Here is a 12,543-nt window from a genome sequence, read left to right on the forward strand (position 1 = left end):
TACAGATTATGATGTGTGGAATGGATTTTCTAGCGTGTTATCGCGTTGTGATCGAGTATTAATATTATGATAGCGAGTGAGAGTATGGAGACGGGCGAATAAATAAGAGGGGGATGAAGTGTGCATAATTCGATATAAGAGAGAAAGCGAGTGCAGATTTCTCCTCTCATGTAACCTAAGCCAGATAACTTCTCGAAAGAAGGTGAGATATGATCATAGTATCGAACATTACAAATGAAGCGGACTCACGCGTTGTGAACACGCTGTAGTTTCTGGGAGGAATCAAGCCTCAGATCACTGAACAAAACGTCACAATAGGCCTAATCGAAGTGAAATAGAATGAGTGACTGTACCAGCATCTGTTTTAATTTACATGGAATGGAGAATACAGAATGCCTGCTCTCATGATAGAGAATGCCTTCTTGCCTATACAGGTTTTCCATTAATTTAAGTGTATCCTATCGCCCCTTACAATCTGCAGGATTATTTCACCTTCACCCTGTAAATGTAGCGTCTCAACATTCTAAATCTTCATTACTATGCATGTTCCTGTATATCACAACATCGGGATTAGTTTTAATTATATTATTTTACTTTATATGTGAGTTCAATTTATGCCGATATCTGTACCGTTTGGCGGACAATTAAAAAACGGCGTGCCATTTTTTGTTTTCTTGAGTGTACAATTACTACAACTGAAGATTCATGCTTTGACATCTACTGGAATACATACATATGTGGGAATTTTAATAGTAAGAAGAATCGTTAGAAGAATAAATGTGAAATTCACAATATTATTCTATGTACAGAGCTATTATCATACGTCCAAGAAAACAACGGCCAGCCGGTCGGCCGTGCCCTGCATGGTTTCCGCCGAACGCATAACCATTTATCCGGCACTTCTCCAGTATATAACTGTACTAACAATAAATGTTCAATAATTTGGACTTACTATGCTCACAGTCGTTGCTGAAAATGGCCCCCGTTTGCCGCCACACACAACTGACATCTTCTGATAAACGAATGAACAACACTCTGAAGTTCCACATCATTGATAGCTTGGTTTTCTTCTCGTATATAGTCTTTTAGTTCATTAATAAGGTCATTAACGAAAGGACAACTTCGAAGAATAGAAGCTGCTGAAATGCGATTGCTAAGACCTCTTGCAGGATAATATACTCTTTACGACCATAAAAGGAACGCTGGCATCCGAACAGAATTGAATATCACCGCCATTACGGATACTATAGAATCTTACCGCAACAACTGGTATGAACATGTATTAAGAATGCCCAACAATAGGTTACCCAAGAGACTATTGGACTATACACCTCATGGAAAACGAGACATCGGAATACCAAGGAAGAGATGGAAAGATCAAATTTCTTCTGGAAGCGGAACAGGCCAGGAGGTCTAATCCAAGACTGTTATTGATCATGATAGAATGAGGATTTTTCCTATAAACCTACCTTTTAGTGTTCCTCATAAATAAAAGTCACAGGGTGTTATATCTGGGCTTCGTGAAGGTCTCAAATTATTACTGATTAGTCTCGTACCAAAAATACGTCTCAATTCCCTCATTGACACGGCAGCTGTATGAGCATTGGCGGATTCTTGTTGGAAATAAACTGACAATCGTTCCGCAGAAGAACACTACGTATTGTTTTGGCAGAAAGCACAGGTCTGTTTGGAAGCTTTATTCTAAATTTTCGTCTTGTTTTCGCACACAATCTTCTGTCTTTTATGTACGTATTGTACATATACACACGTTCACACAGTGAGAATTTGTTGCTAGGCATTACCTAAATACACAATAGGCCTAATCACTAAACTTTATACACTAACGTTGTACACTTGAAGAATCGAGTTTCATCACACGACTTGTAAGCACAGTGAATGCCATATGGCTACTGGTGCTCGATTGTGCGGGACAAACGGTTAGCGCACGGCGGAAACCACGCAGGGCGCGGCTGGCCGGCCGCTCTTTTCTGGGAATATGATAATAATAGCTCTGTAGCTGTACAATAGAAACTTTACTAAGAATATTATATAAGACTACCTCAAAGCTTTAAGTTTTAATTATTCGATTTAATACTATTTTAACATCATATTTTAAACCTGATCGTTATCAACTTTTTTTGTAGTAGATCTCCCAGGATGATGGGCAATGATTATATTTCCATGATTAGTCTAAGTGGTTTTGATTGTTTCACTTCTAAATGCTATCACCTATTGTGTTAATGCATTATGACGAATTTAGAAAAAATTTAAATTTCATCCTTTGAAAGCTGGATACGAATTGTGCATCAATCTGAATAACAGTTTCATTTAGAACAAAGTTATTGATATACTGGCAATATAAAATAGGATTAAGTGATACATGAGTTAATGTAGCTGCCTACCTTTTAAAAATGTCTGGCAGAGACACTGACATGCTATTGAGTCCATTGTCCAATACCAATGCTGTCTTGTAACAAAGTCGATGCAGACCGCATTGAGACCAATGCAAGGAAAATTTCAGTTTGAAGCTGTTTCATGTTATCTCTGAAGAATATTCCTTCCGAAAAAATAAGATCAAGTTAATGATATACGGTACCAATAAAATTATAACCAATGATACATTAACATTTAAAACCGAAACAAGTCAATTTTTAATCTCTAAATTTTACTTTAATGAGTCTCCAGTCAACATAGTCCATGAATATGCTTTATATACACCACTGGTTGTAGTCATCCTGTTTGGCCAAAGAAGGATGCATTTACCTTCCCATCTTACAGTGTTTGTTATGTAAATAGTAGAAATTACTAACGGTTTACAAAGAAATTTTATGAAATTGGCATCGTAAAAATTTACTATAAACATGAACTGATTTAAATACTAAGTGTCCTAAATAAAGCAAATCACAGAAAATGTAAAAAAAAAAACGTATTTTTAGCCTTTAATAAAAATTCATCCATGCATCATTCTTTGTTTCACCCGCTCGCCACGATGAGGCACAGGATATGAGCGGGATCTGAAACAAAAGAAACAAAAAAAAATACATTAGTGAACGCAAAGAAGTTATGTTATCTTCATTACTTACGTTTAAGCACTTATCCAATTTTTCCTTTACTTACCTATAGGCCTATTAATTCTTTCTTCATAAATCGGTGTCCTCAATCTGGTGGTTTCTAAATCCACATATACAATATTAAGAACTATATTACATGGACATAAACCAACAAAGACGAAAATGACAACGTGTCCACTATTCAGAAATTAACATGATTATTCATTCAAGGTGCAAGTGAGATAATTCAATAAAGGGAAACAAAATAATACGGTACTATTTATTCGACAATTACTTACAATACAATATTTATATACTGTAGTAGACCAATATAGTCTACAGCCGCCACGATGATCCAGTGGCTAAAACGCTGGACTTGTAATCCTTGGATCCGTGGACCCAGGTTTGATCACAAGCGTACAGCCGACTCAAGCCCGTGATCCAGGTTAACGCAGGAATTTTCTTCGGGAGCTCCTATTCCAATGTGGCAACCAGAGTGCTGCATTGGAGTTAAATCGCTCGCTTAGAACTCGGTCGAGTGTCGCACCCTCGAGTGAGATACGATCGGTCGTAATACGCTCGTAATAAATAGAAGCACAGTACAAGGTCATCTCACCGACATGTCTTATCTTGTATGGAAGGCGACAGATAAGATACACATATGTTTTGCTCACACGGTTCTGCATATGACAAACGTTTAATGGAACAGTCAATGGAACGTACCAAAACAGGAACATGAAGTTATAAATAAATTAGTATGAAAAACTTCGATATACAGTTATTATTGCTAATTAATAATTATTCAATATTTGATTTACCACATATATAATATGATAGTGTTCCGCCTATATACTGCGACAATGTAGAAACGTTTTACAAAATATTGATATAGCAGTAGATTAATATCAATATTAGTACAGAGATAACGTCACAGAAAATATAACGAAAGGAATAATCATGCTGCACAACTGTTACAGACACAAAGATTTGTTACACTAATTATTAGAGATTATTATTATTATTATTATTATTATTATTATTATTATTATTATTATTATTATTACTACTACTAGAAAACTTGATACAGTTCTTGCATTATCGTGGTTATATTCTCCGTTTATAATAATTAGATTTACATTCAATAACATCTATCAGATGTGGAAAAAACAAAATCACTCCTGTGTGGGGGGGGGGGGGGGAAACACATTCACCTACAACATTTATATTACATTTTAAAGCAAGTTTTGTAGTTGTACTATGGAGAGGTTAGTTAAACACTGCAAAGTTTTGAAATGATAAATATCTATGATGTTACTACACAGTTCATCACTGTAACACGAACGAATGTCTAACGCTCGGCTTATACCGTTCGAGGATTTATCGCTCGTGACAATTTTACCCATCATGCATGTGCGCTACCTACCGGATTATGCTATGAACTACTTGGCGCTCGAACGAAAACGTCCGATGCGGATCTCTGGTGGCAACCGAAGAAATCTCCATCTCATCGCGGACATAGCACAGATCAGCCTTCCACGGCGCACTCTGGGCAACGACTGTTGGAAAATTTGATCTATACCACTGGCTTCACTTGGATGAATGACGAACAGTCAAGTATCATATATATGTAACAAAACACGAAAAGTTAAAGAAAAACAATTCCATTCTCTTCACGAAGAAAATCTGAAACAAAAATCTGAACAAAAATTAGTCCCCACTTTCATTGATGAAGTTTTGTTAAGCGTGATAATTCCAACTTCGCCCATTTTCTATCGTATTAAGGACTTCGAGGGAGCTTTTCAACATATTTATACATAATATGATCTCCATTTATTTTATATCATTGTTCAACTAAAGCTGTCTAGCTATCCTGTATGTTTGTGTATTTATTTATCATACAATATGTTTCATTACAGAATGTAACACTACGTGCTCTAATTATCCTAACAACAATTTAAAAAAAAAATTTTCCTTAATTGTATGTACAATGCAATAATTAATGTTTTAAAAGTTCGGAAAATTTGTAGTTTATGGTAAATAATATTGATATAATCAAGAAAATTAAGCATAAACATATCTCATATAATACAAGACTCGCATAATTGAATGGAACAGAATCATAGTGGGCCAAGCGCCATTTACTAAAACCGTAGAAAACAAGGGTTAAAATGAAATTATTACCATAATTCAATGGCAACATATAGCAAATAATATAAAGTATACATATTAAAACGAAATGATATTTCAATCTACATTAGAATATGGTATTCACTTAACTTTAACCCTTGCTTTCTTCGTTTTTAATAAGTGGCGCTTGGCCCACTATGGCTCTGAACCCTTCAATTTGATATTACCAACTTATAAACTAGCGTAGCCTACCTATTACAAAAACATGAAATATATTGAAACAAAATGTCGAAAAAATAATATACCCTAATCGCGTATAATAGAAGTAGACTTAGTAAATATTACAGAAACAAAAACAGAATTACAATATCCAGTATATAAGTGGTGATATTCTTTACATAACACAGAACAAACAGATACACTAAAAATGAAAGTAATAAATTATGTCATATATATAGGGCCTAACCCATCGTTATGACGGCGAGATGCCGGAACATAGGTGGAGGTGTCTCAGTTTTGGTTACACTTATTTGCCGACACGGGCAGAGAGCAAGTAGTAAGCTCATCGCCTCAAACGTTATCCAGCTAGTTATCCTATATTGAAAGAGAAATACTGATATAGATGATGCAACTTAAAGAAAGGAAATTTATTTTAAACGCTGAAAGTCATAGACAAACATTTATACAAAATTATTATACGGGAAATACTTTAATCAATTATTCACCCTAAGCCAGAAAACATACCCCACTTACTAAATCATTTTTCATAAGTGCATAACGATTTAACAGAACTCTTTACAAAGGAAATTATTCACCCTAAGCTAAAAATATATTAAGGAAATTTGAAAGTCTTAACATTGTCAACACGTTATTGAAAGTGGCAGTACGTACTTAAACTAAACCTTTTCTTATTCTAAGTCTTTATCCTGCGTTACGAAACGGACTTTCACAGTACTGAAAGTAAACTAATACTATAATGAATTTTATATCCATTTTTGTTCCGATAAGTTAATTTAACAATATTTTCTTTAAGTCCGTCATAAACTTATGTAATAATGTGATAATTCTACTTGATGAACGTTTTCCGTTTTGTAAACTACAGTATCTTCAGATCACTGTTACCTCTATTGAACTGTTCAATAGAGGTAACAGTGATCTGAAGATGGTTTACAAAACCGAAAATGTTCATCAAGTGGAATGAAATAAAAATATCACATTATTATATAAGATAAGTTTATGACGGACTTAAAGAAAATATTGTTAATACTATAATGTTAAGTCTTCTCTGGTGCACTAAAATCTCCCAAGTTTTACCTCTGACTATGTACTGAAAATTATATCACATTTACTACCCCTCATACTATTAGAATTTCTAGGTTATTTAATCTGTTATGTACTGAAAATAAAGGTACATTCAAATATGTATGTTCGAAGTAGGCCTATACCGTACTTTTACGGTGGTGAGAATGAGCCATCGACCCCAATCCGTAAAGCAGAGAGTGGGATGGTCAAGGAGGAAAGGAGATAGAAAGCTACAGCAAAATCGTTCTCAATCAGTGGCGGATTTTTACATTTTCCTTAAATATAATACACATAAATTTGTTTTTATATAACATTTTGTATGTACAATGCTTTACAAATTATCAAGCGCTGCAGCGTCCTGAACTGTTCACAGATATTCTCTAAATCAACTAATGGCATTAATGCATTTCTTTTACATATTTTATTATTATTTCTCAGGTTACGATAATATTAATATTCTTTTATCGTGTATACTGTGTACCATACACGACAAAACATTAATGTACAGGGTTGTTTCCGATCTCTGATAACGAATTTGAATGACATCATGTGCGTCAGGAGTCACATGACAGCTGAACTGTGGCGCGAGGTGACAGACCAGTAGTCAGTGATCTCATAGTCAGAGTGCACGGCGACTCACAGCAGAAATTCCCAAGAAAATCGAGCCTTTTTGGGAGGGATAAATAACAAGCCTTTCCGATGCCAAGTACAATTAAATTAAAATAAAAGAAGCTTGCAATAAACGGGGTTTCGTTATTTCCAAGAAAGGCAACTTCTGTGTACTTAATAAGATTGGTAAAGCTCGAATGGATTAATTTATATCATCTCGTGGGGTGCGGCGACTTGTGACCGGGGGGGGAGTGGATTTGCTTGCTTTTTCCACTCTGGAATTAATCCCATCCGAGCTTTGCCAGTCTTATTAGGTACACACAAGATGCCTTTCTTGGAAATAACAAAACCACGTTTTTAGCAGGCTCCTTTGATTTTCACGTAACTGTACTTGGCATCGGAAAGAGTTGTTATGTACCCCTCCCAAAAAGATTCAATTTTCTTGGGCATTGCTACTGTGATACACCGTGCACTCTGATTATGAAATCACTCACTACTGGCCTGTCATCTCTCGCAGCAATTCAGCTGTCGATGTGATTCCTGACACACGTGACGTCATTCAAATTCGTTATCAGAGATCGGAAACAACCCTGTATTCAGTCATTCATTCATTCATATTGTTCTGACCAAGGGCAGGTCTTTCACTGCAAACTCAGCATTCTCCAATCTTTCCTATTTTCTACCTTCCTCTTAGTCTCCGCAGTTGATCCATATGTCTTAATCTGATATCTTCTTCTATCTCAAACTCTTCTCCCGTTCACTATTCCTTCAAGTGTATCCTTCAATAGGTAGTTTATTCTCAGCCAGTAACCTAGTTATTACTTTTCCTTTTCCTGATCAGTTTCAACACCCACTCTTTCCAACACAGCTTCATTTCTTATTTTGTCTCTCCATTTCACATGAGAAGATGCTCCTTTTTCTATTAAAAGCTTCCTTGACCATTGTTATCCTCCTTTTGACTTCCTGGCAGCAGCTCATGTTACTATTTATAGTACACCCAAGTTTTTGAAGCTGTCCACTTGCTCTACTGTCTCATTTAGAATTCGCAAGTTTACCTTCTTTATTTTTCTTTCTGTGACCATGATCTTCGTCTTGTTTGGATTTATCTTCATTCCATACTGTTCAAAGCTGTTATCTAGCTCCAGTGGCATATTCTCTAGTATCATCTCCTCTTCTGCTAACAACCCCATATCATCAGCAAATATTAATGTATATTACTATAAATTATAGTCTCTCAAATTGAGTAACTAAAAATCGGAAGTTATATCAGTTACTACCAGACGCTGTAGTCAAAAAAATTATCTGTCTGTCGGGATTTACATCTATGTTTTACATGTTTTCATTAGACTAACTACTCGTACTTAGTTGCTCACAAATATAAGTTGTAGCAGTTGCTCACAAATATAAGTTGTAGCAAACATAGCTTCAATGGAATAGGCAAAGGAACAAAGTTTTTGATATATATATATATACACAAATTATTGAAAACTTGATTTTCTGTTAATTCCTTGCATCTAGTTTCAGTGATAATATCATACTGTAGCTCAGGCATTTTCAATGCTGGCTCTGTGACGCCATACGTCTCTGCTCTCTAGCTCCTTGAGAGAGGAAGCATAGCTATAAAAGCAAAATAGGAGGAGTGGCAGTGGAAGGAATGAAGATGTTTAAATAGCGGAGACACAACATTATCCTCACTCACGTGCTCTACTAGCTCTGCTCCGAGAGGGGAAAAGCACTCCGACGTCACAGGTTGGACAGTTGGAAATGACTGCTGTAGATCATTAATTTCTCTTTGAAGACCTGTTCTAGTCTTTTTTACATCTACCAACAAATGACCAACATACAAATGTCATGCCCCAAAATCTCAAATCAGAAAATCAATATAAGCAAGCGCCTTAACCGACTGAGCCACCAGCTCCTAAGATGTTGACAAAGCGTCGTAAAATAACTTACTAAAATAAAAAAAATAAAAAACAACACACCTTGTAATTTCTCATACTTGGCATAAATTGTAATGACGTTTTATATTGCGCCGTAATGTTTCAAGTAACATTTTTCAGAAATTAGGTACCGGTACTTAACGTTTTCATCATACTCAGAACAAAAAATCTTGCTTCCATTCGTCATGGAATTTTCGCTTTTTTCAGATAGTAGATAGTTTTGAACTAAACATAGTAATCCGCCAAGTATACCAACTAATAAGCAACTGCGAGCGCTTAGAACAGGTAGACACTGTAAGACCAGCGGTGATATGGGGTTAAGTCCATGTCAGAAATGTGTTGTAAACATATTCATTATGTATCGCGATTCACGTTTTCGCCGACGCTGTGACTCTCCCTGGGCAGTAATAGTAATTGCGAACTCACTTTGCAGAAGAAACACGATCAGAGCTATAATGAAAATACTCTTATATTAAGGCTTCTTAAGATAATTCTACTTCTTGTGCCATAAGAATTCCATTTAATGACTCTTTCACTGTTGAAATTAAAAACTCACTAATGTTTCAGTTGGAACTACGCTTACATTAAAATATTCCGCCATAGTTTCGGTCTTCATTAGCGTGAGAAAAAAGCTGCCAAATTATCAAATTCGTGTTGAAAATAAAAGTATACTCGAATACTTATGCCTAAAGTAAATTTACACTAAATGCTCTACTCGAATTTATTTAAAGTAAGGTATTGCCAACCCGTGCGATAAGATTTGCAAAGTTATTTGCTATTCACTGTGCTGAAAATTCATGTACGCTCAGATAACGGTACTTATGCCTTAAGTACACTTTAACGAAATGCTGCTTCAGATATTTCAGCATTTCCTGCTCATGCGATAAGTTTGAATTGAATTTAATTTAAAACGGAGAGGGCTATGACAGCCCTAGCACACGACTTGAAAGATCTATTGCGCTTCCCCGTCATAATTATCCTATCAGTCCAATAGTTTAATGTTGTTTATGAAATGAATCAAACTATGGACTGGGACAGTTTTTTTTTTTTTTTCTTTTTTAAAATTTCGACCGGCCAGAGGCCGTTTTCCAAAGTTATCTATTTTTGTTTTCTGTTTGTTTACCTTTTGTTTTTACTTATACTAATACAATCACAACACCCATGTCCGAGGCGGGACTCGAACCCACAACCCTTCGGACCAAGCGATAGGGACATGCCATGCTGTGCCCCTACCGCTTGAGCCATCCGGGCCGGCGCCAGTTGATAGCTCATCAAGATTTGGAAAATGTTTTCCAAAGATGAGAGCTCGTTGATGGGCGAGTGCACTGTAGTCGCGCAATAGATGAGCTACAGACTCATTTCCATGTGAGCAATGAGCACAAGCTGGGTTGATATTATGTCCCATCCTGTGCAGGTTCTTCTTAAGGGCACAGTGTCCTGTAAGGAGTCCGACTGCACAGCGGAGCTGTTTCTTGCTCTATTTTAACAGGTCACTTGATAAAGTGTCTGCAGCCCTTACATGAGTTCCAGTAGTTTTTGTGTTTCTTGAGAGCCCAGTCCCTGATAACCTGCTTTACTGGTCTTACAGGTAGTCCCAACATAGGTTCAGGACCTATGAATGGGATCTCGGTTCCCTTTTTGGCAGCCTCATCTGCTCTCTCGTTGCCATGAATCCCTGCAAATCCTGGCACCCATTTCAGTTGAACTGTTATGTTCAGCCAATATCATGAGGGACTCGCGACATTCCGATACCAGTTTCGACTTAACCAAGAGGGCTTCAAGTGCCTTAAGTGCCGCTTGGCTATCTGAAAGTATAAGAATATGTCTACCCTTCCTAATACTTTCCCTGACACTGGCTAAGATAGCACAAATCTCAACCTGAAAGATTGTCATTTTGATCGAAGCTAAAAGAAAGAAAACTTGGTGCCATTTCCGAATAATCCAGCACTATGCAAATCAAGATTTCAGGTATAACTCCCTGTAAAGTTGATTTGAATAATTTCGAGGGAAAAAATTGTTCCGGAGCCGGGTATCGAACCCGGGACCTTTGGTTTGACGTATCAACGCTCTACCACTGAGCTACTCGGGAACTCTAACCGACCCCGATCCAATTTTTCCCTCTATATCCATTCAATCTATTCAATCTATCTTACATCTATCTATTCAATCCAGCACTAGTTTCTGACTTGGTTTTGGAACCATCAGTGTACCAGACTGGATCCTTATTGTTCTCAGGTTTAACCTGACTTTCCCAATCATTGCGGTCTGGGTAAGTGACAGTGAATTTATTGTCAAACGAAATCCTTGGTTCCAAGATGTCGATTCTCATATTGAGAATCCGATAAACATCGCTGTCCTAAGGGAGTTTAATTGAGGTGATCCAAGTGTTCAGTATTGAACACCATTATCTGGCGACAGATTCTATGGAATGCCATGAGTGCCTCAGTCTCAACCCAGATGTGTAATGGGGTGAGCCCTATCAGCATTTCCACTGTCGCAGTAAAAGTTGTTCTAAATGCTCCCGTTATTGCTATGCAAAACATCCTTTGCAATTTGTTAAGTTCAGTTCTGCAGTTTCTTAATTTAACTCCTGGCCACCACATAAGTGCGGTATAACAGAGTAAAGATCTTACCGTAGTGATGTATATCCAATATATAATTCTAGGTTTTAGACCCAAAGTCTTACCAAGCATTCTCCTACAGATCCAAAAAAACCTGTAGGACTTGGCAATGCAGTAATCTACATGATGTTATTAACTGTGCTAAATATGAAAGTACACCCAAATATTTATGCTTAAAAGTTCACTTATACTAAATAATCTTCCGACTTCTGTATTTACACTCCTTGCAATAGGAATTGTCAAGTTAATTCTTTAAGATTGTTTGAACCAAAATGCAACACTGATACAGTATTTAATCATAGTAGTAATTTAGGCCCAAGAATATATAACAAATTTATATTTAAATATCCTAATCTTGTCAATTCTAATAGTTCTAGTATTAATTTTAAATAGTTAGGTATGGAGTTAAAAAAATTGAAAAATTGTAAATTTAAATTTATATATTCTTATTGCATAGTAAACATAAGACAAATTATATTATATACTTCTTAATTTAAGTTCAGGAATCTGCTCCTGAGCACGAGTTTTACTCTTTCAGGGGCGAGTTAAAGTTTTTCTGTTATATTATATTTTATGTTACAATTATTATTAGCAAAATAAATAAATAAATAAATAAATTCACTGTCCTGTCTTGATTCTTGTATTGAAATTAAGAAGTATATAATACAATTTGTCTTATGTCTACTACGCAATAAGAATACATAAATTTAAATTTACAATTTTTCATTATTTATAAAATACATACATAACTTTAAATTTAATACTAGAACTATTATAATTGAGAAGATTAGGACATTTAAATATAAATTTGTTACATATTCTTGGGCCTAAATTACTAAATAAAAATACATTCAACGACCTATTCTCAAAATACACTTCTACTGAATGCTCCTC

At 35.9% G+C, this 12,543-nt stretch overlaps 1 non-coding gene across 1 annotated transcript; it reads right to left on the bottom strand.

Annotated features, from left to right (window-relative positions):
• Nucleotides 1-11,045: 11,045 nt before the first annotated feature.
• TRNAD-GUC (transfer RNA aspartic acid (anticodon GUC)) lies at nt 11,046-11,117 on the bottom strand. The gene has a single exon. It is a non-coding gene; the product is annotated as a tRNA-Asp (tRNA).
• Nucleotides 11,118-12,543: the final 1,426 nt, after the last annotated feature.

This window comes from Periplaneta americana, chromosome 2 (assembly GCF_040183065.1).
Source record: "Periplaneta americana isolate PAMFEO1 chromosome 2, P.americana_PAMFEO1_priV1, whole genome shotgun sequence".
Classification (NCBI taxonomy): Eukaryota; Metazoa; Arthropoda; class Insecta; order Blattodea; family Blattidae; genus Periplaneta; species Periplaneta americana.